We start from the raw sequence: 7,345 nt of genomic DNA, 5'->3' as shown, positions 1-7,345 counted from the left end.
TCTACAAATAACTTTGGTTATAGAAAGACTAATAACTTAGACAACAAAACCTCAGATCTCTATTCTAATTGCAAAAGCATAATGAAAGTCATATTTCAGTTGCTTCCCAGTGATGAGGGATCTTTATTTCCCATTAGCACTTTACAATTACATAATGTTACTTGTTTAAATCAACATCAAGTTTAAATCCATTGATGTTCGTGGAAATTTTATTTCAGATATCTCTCTAAATTATTATTCAGATGTACAAGGATTGTGAAACTGGATAAATAACTCTCATTTTTTGGAGCATAAGCCTTGATGTAATGAGAGGTTATTTATGAGTAATTTATCTTTAATTCTTGCAGAAATCACCATAGTGCTGAGCTAAAAATAAGCACGAACAGAAATAGATTATAATTTTATAAATTATGTTGCATGTTTAATTGTTTAACATACAAAGTGTTAAAATTCATACTAAGTTCCTTCTGTACTGAAAATGGAAAACACATTAAATCAATGAAATGTGAGATGAATATAAAATGTATTAAATAATTAAATGAAAAACGCTATTTCCTTTACAGTATGATGGAAACAAGAAAAGGCAAGACAAAGTGGGGAAATATTTTAACTATTAAAAATGAATTATTTGATTATTTATCATTATTTATATGTGTCTGTGTGTGGGTATGTGCACATGAGTGCAGTTCCCATGGAAACCAGAGGAATCAGATCCCCCCCCCACCAAAGTTGGATTTACAGGCAGTTGTGAACCACCCATTATGGGTGCTGAGACTTTAGCAAGGTACCTCTGCCAGAGTAGTATGCCGTCCCACTTGCTGAGCTGTCTCTCCATCTTGAATTTAATCTCTTAATCAGAACCCATAAACACAACAATAAAATTGGCTTATAACTTTACAGTTGACTGAAAGAGTAACAGAAAATAGAAGTTAAAAATAAATGGGCTTACTGCTATAAGGACAAAGATTTTAAAGATACTTACCTACCTGAGAAATATTATTTAAAACCCCAGAGAACTTCACATGTTCAGATTGGTTTAGACACACACACACACACACACACAAAAAAAAACACACACACACACACACACACACACACATGCACGCACATGTCCCTCAGGTTTTAATGTGCATATAATCACTGATGTTTATATAAGTAGCACCAATCCAGGTTTAGGCATAAAACATGGACATTTCAGCACATTAAAATTAGATTTCAATGTGAAAGGGGAAAAAAAACATGGATCAGAAGGGCTTTGACCATTGAAGAAATAAAAATGGGCAGTGGACTTGGGTCTCTCATCCTGAGAGATTTTCAGTAATTTTCAGGAGGTGAGCCATATGCATTAAAATTGCCCTTCTTCATGTACTCTTCAAATGAAACAAAGTCAGAGAAAATTGTGGATATGGGATTCAGGTAAGAATGAAAGGAACAATGAGAGTTTAGTATCGATTCTCTATAAGGGAGTGAGGGAGGGACAGAGGAGGAAGCCAGGGAGAGAATGATGGACTTAATTAATTCCACTTTGGGAACTCTGCTAATGAATGCTTTGAAGCTGTTTGATTATCTGTAATAAAACATAAAGTGGGTATAAAAATCCAATCTAATTACTATATATTTGTTTAATTTTATATTATAACATATTTTTCTTCTTATTGATGTTACTATATCAATTATATATTATCTGTGTGGAATTGTGTGATCTATTTATTAAAGATTTTGTGATTAAAAATTTATCCATGTTGCATAAAACGATTATGTTAATACTTTCCTTATTGCCTAAAGTCTTTGCAGTTCTTCTTCAGAAAAATATACCACAAAAATAATGTAAGTGTACTTTGCCAATTATTACACATAAAATTTTTTTTAACAAAACAATGTTTAGCACTTTTGAAAAGTAAAAATTCTACCCATATTGACACATTATGTTTTTATCTATCTATTTTCCTGATAATTATCAGAAATATTATATAAACAGTATAAAAATTATTATACTGTTATTATTATACTGTTATCTCTCAGCTTTATGTCTCTTAAAGGACTATATAATTTGAAGTAGTGGGAATTCTCTATGAGTATAATGACTTTGAAATAGCACAAAAAACTTTCAACAAACCTATTGCTAAGTTGTTCGAATTTATTTTAGTTTTAATTTTTTTAATGTGTATGAGTGCTTTGTCTGCATGTATATAAGTGCACCCATATCGTACAATATCCATGGAGGCTGGACAATGGTATTGAATCCGTTGGAAGAGGAGTTACAGAAGGTTGATATCTGCAATTTGAATGATGAGGATTTGAACTCACAGTCTCTGAAAGACCAATAAGCACTCTTAACCACTGAGCAATCTCTCCATCCTCAAATTCTTTTATTTTAAATTCATACTAGGATATATAAGTGTCTCATAAGATTAGAGTATTAATATTGAGGTTGCCTTCATTTCAAATTATTCCAATTATCCTTAGTTTTTTAAATTAATGTTATAGCACCTTCCCCAAGTGACTGGCTTCTCCCCTTCACTTGTCGTCTTGCTCTGAATCTGATGAGAAACATGAACCAGTCTTGTGAAATCCTCTGGCATGAACTCTGAGCACTTAGCCAGGCGTCCCTCCAGTTGGTGACAATCTATTTCTTTCTTTTAGAAATTCCTTCCTTCCTTCCTTCCTTCCTTCCTTCCTTCATTTTGCCAAGGTTGTCAAGGCTGTGTGAGTCACCTGGGGCTTCTCTCTCTCTCTCTCTCTCTCTCTCTCTCTCTCTCTCTCTCTCTCTCTCTCTCTCTCTCTCTCTCTCTCTCTCCCTCCCTCCCTCTCTCTCCCTCTCATAAAAATTATAATATAACCTCAGAACTCCTCAAACTCAGACTAGGCTGGCCTGTAACTCCCAATCCATCTGCCTCTGCCTTCTGAGTACTGAGACTGTAAAACAGCTTCCACCACATTGGGCTGGTCACAGCTTCCTGGAAACATCCAGACTCCTCCCTTTACACACTCCTCTACATTATTTTCATATTTTGATCTATTTAAAGTGCAGTCCAAATTGCTTAATTTAAATTTTCTCAACTCTTAAAACTGTCGCTTTATGAATTTTTATACTCTGCACCATTCCCAAAACTATTACACTTAAGTCTGCCCATTTTCAGTGACTTTTTGACCCAGGCTTTTGCTATGCCATCAGTGCTAAGCTACTTTGTAGATTTTTCTAATGGCCTCTGTTATTTCTGCTAGCCAACTTTACCCACCTGGATTTAAAGTACACATAGACTGATGAGCTATCCTGGGCTTCTCTAGCCTCCCTAAAATGACTTCATTTTACCAGGGTCTCTGGGTGATTTTTCTTCTCTTCTCCAACCCAGTTGTTTGCTTGTTTATTGATACAGGGTCTCATGTAGCTTATGGCAGCCTTGAACTTGCTTTATAGACAGTAATGTTCTTGAACTGACATTCCTGTTTCCATCTAGATTGCTGGCACTCCAGCCATGTGTCATAATACCCAGTTTTACATGGTGATGGGGAACAACCTAAGTAAGCATTCTACCAACTGAGCCATATCTCCAGCCCTCTACCCTAGACCTGGTCTGCACAGTTAGATATAGGTCAGCTAGGGCTACATAGTGAGTCCCTGCACTCTTCTTCGCCCCCAAAAAAGAAAGAAAAAGAAAAATGAATTAGTTTCTTTTGAAGACAGTGTCTTAGCATTATTTGTTTTGAAATAGTGAGATATTTTCCACATGCATTTTCAACATGAAAATAAGGACAAATGACAATTTATTTTAAATGATTGAAAAGGGACTACGAGGCCTGGATGCCTCAGTGAGTAACAGAATTCCTGGGCAAACATTTGGATCTGAGTTCAAATCCCCGGGAACCATGTGAAAACATCTAGGCAATGTGGGTCTCTAACCCTGCAGTGGGGAAGTGGAGAGGAGCAAAAGGTGGATCCTGGAGATCCCCTGTTTATACAGCCTAAGTTAAAATGGTGATTTCCATGTTCAGTGAGAGATTCTGTCTCAAAAAATAAATCACAGAGTGATAAAGAAAGGAACATCAACCTCTGGCATCCATATACATGTGCATAGGTGAGCACACCTCCCCACAGGATGGAATGAAAGGGAGAGAGCCCATTTTGGAAAAGATCTTCACTTTCATATCCAGTTGCTGGATAATTCGTGAGAATTATAAAGAGTCAGATCAATAGATGTTGAATAAATAAATCTCTGAGCCACTCTCACATAAAAATGCCACAAGAATATATATCCATGGCATTTCCTGTCTGACACATAAGAGGTGGAAGGTGTCATTGCTATTCTAGGATCAAGTAAAAAGTTCAACAGTCTGAAAATCAACACTACGTCTTCAATTCATCAGAGAACCACAGTCATAGGACAAATAGTTGGCTCCAAAGTTGGAAAGACAAACAAATTATCTCAGAGAATCACACAGTATCAAGATCAGGGGCCCAAAAGTTGACACCATGACTGGAACCAGGACACTGAAACTATGATTAATGAATTTATGGAGACTTTGTGGATGAACTTGAAAACACCACAGTCCCAGATATGAGTAAGAGACACACCCTCAAAATATCTGTCTTCTTGAGCTCCATCAGGTTTTCACAAGAAGATCAGAGAAAAAATTCTCCTCCTGCTTCCAGAACGGTGAGGAGAGCTTAAAATATGGAATGTCTTAACCTCCTAATGAAACGCTATTTCAAGAGAAATTACAAGAAATAGTCAAAATCTTGGTATTTAGCAAATTATATTCATAAATGGATTTTGGGACTTGATCGTGTATATTTTTGAATGTGTGAAGAAGTGATTTAAATAAATAAGTACTAAGTACTAAGCTAATAGGTGCTACATGCTAACAGGAATTGAATTCAGTTATTAGGGAAATTCTCAGCCTATTCAGATACAAAAGAGACTATTATTATGAAAAGTGTTGACAGAAAATAAAGCTCTGGAGAAAGCATAAAGGACAACATGTAACTAATGCCTCCATAGAATGAAAATGACAAGAGTATTGGGTCACAGGAAGGTCAAACATGGAGGTGATTAAATATGACTTCCAAAGATGAAACATATCCCCACTCATTTCTACAGAAGCCAGGACTATGTAGAGATAAAATTAGCTGGGAAACACCTCCTGCTTCATGGAGGAAGTCACTGTGATGTACTCTGGAGATTCAGAATATTCTTGAGACTATTATAGGAGGAAAAAGAGAATACCACATTTGGACTGAAAGGGACAGAAGGAAAGCAAAGCAATCTATCAGTTCCCCTAAAATTCCATAGAACATTGACTGGTGAGACAATGCAGATGTAAATTCATGCAATCTGAGCACAGCTCTGAACCACTAAAGATTAGTCCTAAGGCTTGAAACCAAATGGACATTTGCAGGCTGAGTTTTGACTTCTGGCTGCATTTTTCACTTCCTTCTTTCTCCTGACCCAACGATGGATACAATCACTACTCTAAATCTTCTTAATCACTGTATTTTTATAGTAGATATTGTTTTGCTTCACAAGTCCCCAAAAGAATTATTCTCAGAAGTGCTTACATCCTCAGTTGACATTATATAAAATGTTAGCTTTAGAACTATTATTCTGATATAATTTAGATGAGATGACTTTACTTTCTGTACATACAGTAAAATGTTCAGGCTTTGGGGAACTTTGGGTTATGGTGAATTTTCATTATTTATTTATTTGTTTATTTAGTTATTTAATCTTTGCTTATTTATTTTCAATTATTTATTTAATAACCATATAATTAGAAGAAGCATTTCATTACAACAGGATTGGCATATTCAATAACAATTTCCAGAGCTAAGATGCATCTCTTTCAAAATTGGCTGTAAATTTTTAGGTTTACAGTTGAATTGATACAGTTATACAATATTGTACTCCATATAACCCCTATAAGACATAAAATTAAATGAGGTTTTAAACTTTAAAAAAGATCTCCGTTTCATTATTAAAATACAGTTTCATACAGGAAAATTCATTTTTAATACAATTGACACTATGCTGCACATGTGTTTCTAATCTCTATATATGTGATTATTACTAGCCACAATCGATTACTTTCTGAGCTCTTGGCATCTGAACATAGATATGAAGTCATCAGGTAGATTTCAATGGTAATGTTTTGCACATCTACTAATTATTAAGGAGCAAATTTTTATGCTTTGAATAATTATTTTTTTTCTTTTTTATTTATTTATATACCCACTTCCCAGGTGGCACCCTTCCATAGCCTCCCTCCCCCCCACTAGAGCCTTTATACTCTGATATCCTTGCTACTGTCTGCTGTTTAGTTGGTACCCCAGCCATTCCCAACTACTTGTCCTTCTGGTGAATCTAGTCAGCCTATCTAGAGGTCTTTGTTTTAGGAAGGTCAGCCGTTCTTCATCTAGCGGTAATCAGTTGTCTCTATTCCTTTGGATAAGATTGGGGTCTGCTGTTCATTTTCCCAGTTCTATGCTGGGTTACTATCTGGGAATCCCTTTGGCCACCCTGGCCAACAATTCAGAAGGAGGTATTGCCTGTCATCGTTGCTTGTTATATAGCCTTTAGCTATACATATGGACTCTTATGAATTTATGTTGGCCCATTTAATCTTTGTTATACTTTCCTTTTGGGTGTTTAAGGCCATAGAGTTGGTCCGGATAAAATTGATTTATTTTTACTCTTAAGGTCATTTGAGGATCTGTTCCTCAAGGGCCACATGGGCTTGGGAGGAGCCCCTGGTTCCTTTCTTTTACCAGTTCCACCTATGTGAAGATAAGTCAAAGGTCCTGCTCGGCCATGATTGGCTTCGCTTAGAAGTATGGAGGAAATGATTCCTCTGTGTTGACCCTCCTTTTATAGACTGGACACTGGTTCAAGTCCATCTGGTGGGGTCTACTCGGCCTCCTTGATCAAGAGGACAGGTGTCACACCACCATTATAGGACATTTTGAGAGATGTTCATAGTCCCCTGGAACTAGTAGACCTAGGAGGGCAAGGAGCAAAAAGTGTCCTTTGTGTCTCTCTGACCAAGTTATTATAGACATCAAAGTATGTCTGATAAATACCCAAGGTTAGTTCCACCAGTCTGGTATTTTTAATTACTGTGTATCATGTAGATATATCTTGGGCAAAGATCAGTTGTTCTCAGATAAACCTTACCTAGACATATATTTCTTGATCTGCTATGTATAATTTGTCAGTAGGTTGTAGGAGTAATATGGTTCCCTCTGGTTTTCAAAACTGCCTAAGCATTGTCTATCTCTCACATTGTCTCACCCCTCCATCATGGTTTTCCCCCTTAAGGTGCCCCCATTTTCCCCCTTTCTCCCTTACTA

The sequence above is a fragment of the Nannospalax galili genome, unplaced genomic scaffold (genome assembly GCF_000622305.1).
Source record: "Nannospalax galili isolate Female #2095 unplaced genomic scaffold, S.galili_v1.0 scaffold105, whole genome shotgun sequence".
In the NCBI taxonomy this organism is placed as follows: Eukaryota; Metazoa; Chordata; class Mammalia; order Rodentia; family Spalacidae; genus Nannospalax; species Nannospalax galili.
Note: the sequence above shows the minus strand (reverse complement) of the source record.